Source organism: Takifugu flavidus, chromosome 11 (assembly GCF_003711565.1).
Source record: "Takifugu flavidus isolate HTHZ2018 chromosome 11, ASM371156v2, whole genome shotgun sequence".
Taxonomy (NCBI): domain Eukaryota; kingdom Metazoa; phylum Chordata; class Actinopteri; order Tetraodontiformes; family Tetraodontidae; genus Takifugu; species Takifugu flavidus.
In genome coordinates, this window is record NC_079530.1 from 15,588,676 (window position 1) to 15,593,260 (window position 4,585).

The following is a 4,585-nucleotide window of genomic DNA, read 5'->3' on the forward strand; positions in this document are numbered from 1 at the left end:
CAGGTGCCGCGGCGCCGATCCGCGCGACTTGTTTACGTTTGCGCCCGGCTCGCCTGTCAAAGATCTTCGCTTCGTTCCCGTTTGAAGTCGGGCTCCTCGGCCCCGGCGATGGCGTGTCACGTGGCGGCGCATCATGGAGGGAAAATAAAGCTGGTTGAGCGTCTCTGTTGGTGGGGGATTCGGCCAGGACTTAATGACTGCTTGTTCAGAGGAAAACTGTCAGCTTTTGAGGTTACGAGTCAAATCAGGGCCGGCGTGAAGCTGCCGGAGCGACCGAGTTCTCCACCTGAATCTTCAAAATGTCTTCTAAAACTTTTTTTTTTGTTGTTTTTTAAACCGATGTTCTCTGTGTCCTGACCAAAACAATAAAAAAAACCCGTGACAGGTGCCAGTTTACGACATTCTCCTCTTTATCTCCGCCGCTCCTCCATCTCCCCTGACAGGGGGAGGGGGGGGAGGCAGCAGGGGACCTGAAGTGTGTTTAGGAGGAAGATGGCTGTCAGTCGCTGTCAATCGCGAGGCTTTTTGATGCCGTCGTCTCAGCGCGGGCCTGTCTGTCTGGCGGCGAGGCAGCTATCAAAGACCGACTGCGAGCACAGACAGGCGGCGGGCTGGAAGCGCAAGCTAATCCAGACAATCATTTACGCCTGGCACCTAAACTCTGAGAAATCTGGGTCTGTGAATTATGAAGGAGCCTGTTCGTTCTCACCTGAAGAACAAAACAAAACAAAAGGAACACCTGACAGTCCCGATAGCGCCCGTGATTCCAGAAAAGCGTTCTGTGCTATGAAACGCACCTTTCAGGCAGCACGAGCTGCCGATATTATGCTAAGGCTTTAAAATGGACAAGGCCCCAGGAGAGGCCTCACACTTGCTAATCATAAAGTGTAGCGAGTCTAAAACAACCAGATGGTTTGTTCCGACTACCTAAATGATGATGGTAGTTGTCAGGAACACTCTTTTAGCAGCGTGGCTAATAAGTCAAACACAAAGTGGCTGCTCACAGCGATGAACATGATGCTGTTTGTCATCGCTGCCTCTGGAATCATGCGAAACATTTAACACCTCTCATGCTGCGTCATGGCGTGACCCAGTGTGCAGGTCACTATAATCTATAACCCTCAGCCTAAGGCTGACACCCTACACATGCACTGACCAATGGAATTGATATTTAGGGAAGAAAAATGTCATTATAACATCAATTATAAAATGAAAGACTGAGGAATGCTACTTTTCTTGATAAGTTCCATGTTTAATTACAAATGAGTCTAAATAACGTCGAGCATGAGCTGGTTTCTGTGACAGCTTCTCCTTCCTTCTCCTTAGCCAACTGTCAAACAGCACTCAAACTAGATTAAACGCTAGAAATCAGCTTGCTTTTTTCACACCTGACACGAGTTTATTGCATGTTAATCATTCATCGTAACTGCAGCTATAAATGTAAGTAAATATTGGTAAAGGCCACTTCCACTCCAGCACGTTTGGTAGGTCGATGCTACCGAGAAATATCTTTAATTACTTCTAAAGAACTGCAGTTACGAGGTCAAACGCTGATGTGTTCCAGAATAAATCGCAGCTACATTGATGTCACAGAAGAAAACCTGGCAGCAGTTATCGAGAAATTAATGGAAAGAAAAAAAGAATACCTACTGCGAAAACATCTGGATTGTTCCCACTCTAAACAACGGTTTAAAGGTCCGCTTTGTTTGCTCTCTTTTGTTCAATTCCAGCAGCTCCGAGTAACAAATCATTCCACAGTCCACGCCTGGCTGCCTGGTCATGCATCCAGGAGAATGTTTCTGCTGGGACCGACATGTTTGGACTTTTGGAACGATCAGTATTATGACTGAGTTAGCATCACAGCTGTGCCCCACTCGGACCTCCACCGGCACTTCCTGCAGCGCCACCTGCTGCTGCTACTTTTCTTTTTGATGGTACCGATATTTTCAGTCCGTCCTTGGTCGACCGTCTGCTTTTCATCCAGTCGGGAACCGGATGACTGTGTCCAGATGACCAGATCGTAACTGGACACAGAAGCAGCCGTTGGCTCTTCATGACGGTTTTTTTTTGGTTCCATGTTTGGCAGGTATGTACACAGAGCAATGAAGTATGACAGGATCCGTACGAGTGTGTAGCTGCCTTTGGGAAGTCCTGTCAGTGCTTACCATTTGGCCTTGAACCTGCACTAAACTATTGAATTCATCATGCATAAAACATTAAAGACGTACATCCACAAGGCTGTGGGTGCCTGTTTATTGGCACTCACAGCTCTATAAACCATTTTCATCCCTCGCAGGATGAGACGCACATGCTCCGCAGTCCCATTGATGGCATTTAACACGGAATATAAACCATAAAACTCAATAATAAACATAAGCGGAGCAAATAAATCAGATTCATAATAACCTCGAGGTGGGATTTATGTAAGCAAAGATAGAGTCTTTGTGCAAATTGATGGTACGATCTCTGTGGAGGCACCAGCGAGGCACTAATATAGTCTTATAAACACACCGGCAACACTATAAAGTAGCATCATCGCTCCTTTTTGGATGGCCCAAGTGCTTAAGTAATGTATTGCTTTCATAAGTGTTCAACTTTGCAGCACTTTCTCTGCTGGAAATACGTTTCTGTGCTTCCAGTAGTGTGATTAAGAATAAAACACAAAGAGGATTACTGCGAAATAAATTCAGAAAGTGACACAAAGGAGGAAAGTGTTCGCTGCAGCAGCAGAGAGGCCTCCGACAACCCAAGCTCGCACGAAACCCCCCCTCCCCTCACACCCCGGCTAATGCATCACCTCTGGATTGGAGTAATAACGAACTGATGGATGTTTTCGGAGCGGGGAGCGGGGCCGCGCGGACCCCGAGACCGGAGCCAGAGTGGCTGGGAGCGGCGCTCACACAGGAGATTGCACCTCTGCGCCTGGAGGTCTGTTGCACTTCCATCCTCCTGCTCCCCAGAGCCCCCAATCCTGGATCCCACCACTCCTCCCGCTCCATTCATCCCGCATTTGTTCCCATGGCTCCTCCGGTTGCGTGCGTGTGTGTGTGTGTGTATGCACATGTATGCACGCCTGCTCACACGTGTTAGTCACAGGTGTCCGCCACGCCGCCGACTGCCATCCCGGGGCGATGCCTGGGCTCCTCCAGTCAACTCCGCTGCCTTCATTTGTCCTGATGAATGGCGGGCCGCCTTATCAGTCCCTCTGCCTGCAATCTCAAGTGGTTCCCTGGAGCCCCACAGGTTTGCTCGCCCTCTATCTCACTCTCTCTCCAGCCTGCTTCCTGTCCACACACACACCGTGTACCCCCCACCAAATGACACCGGACTAGCATACAGCAGCTACAAACACACACTCAAATCGCCGCGTTAACCAGCAAATCCATCATCTTTATTTCCTGGATTTTTCTTGGTGGCTGCACCGAGGCTCTCGGATAATATTTATTCGTGCTCCTTTTGGTCCTTTCTCCGGGAAACACAAAAGAAATCACGCCTCTCTTCCTCCCTGGCTCATGCCAAAATAATCAATGCTTCCCAGAGAGGGACTCGTGGTGCGACACGCGAGGAGAGGAGGCAGGCGGATGCAGACGTGGCTCCGGGGCTCCGGTTGGAGATAATAAGTGGGGAGCAGTCCTTGGGTCTGTTTTACAGCTATCAAGACTCATCATATTTGACATGCATTCTGGTGTTTACACACTCTCCTCCGTGAAATCCTCCGCAGCTATAGGAGGGAGTGGGGCGAAGGGAGCACGCACACATCCCGCACACATCCAGCCTTCGGAAGGCAGCAGCCGGCTGTTGCCTTGCCTTTTCCCTCCTCCTCCCCGCCTCTTTTCTCCGCGTCCCCTCTCTTATCCGCGGCACAATTGGCGGCGTTAACACCTGTCAGCTGACTGACTTCTTGTTCCCGGCGGCTTATGAAAAAATCATGGCTGCCGGGCTTCAGAGGCTGCTTCCCCATCAATATGAATTCACCACGGTCTTCATGCAACATTAGGCCAAGCCCTGTTTTCATACAGCCAGCCGCACGCTCGTTCCTCTGCCATACACAAGGGGAAATGAAAAGAGTAAATAGTCCTTTTAAAATGTTGTATTCAGCCATGGGTGGAACCGAGCCGCCTGTGAATGGGACCGGTATACTCGGCTTTTAAAAGCACATTTGCTTCCATCCCCATGTACAGTGTTACAGCGCTGTGGTCTCTGTTACTGTCTCCTATTTAAAAAAAGAGTAAATAACCACACTTTATTGTCACTCAAAGACCTCGGCGGTTAGATGCATTTATACATTGCAGAGCGTAAAGAAAGTGTTTTTGCGGCAAAGAAAAACACCGTTAAAGCAGTTTACAGCCTTCGAAACTCGCCCGTCTGCGCAGGTTCTTTTTAATATTATTATTTTGGGATTTCATAAACGGGGACAAAGTCATGGGTTGAATTCCCAAATTTGTTTGCATTAGAGAGGCGCCGCCATTCCCAAACAAGGGATTTGAGCACCTAAAAGAAGTGGAACAGATAGAAAGCCCCCCCCCTCCACCCTGCAGTGTGTGTGTGTGTGTGTGTGTGTGTGTGTGTGTGTGTGTGTCGGTGA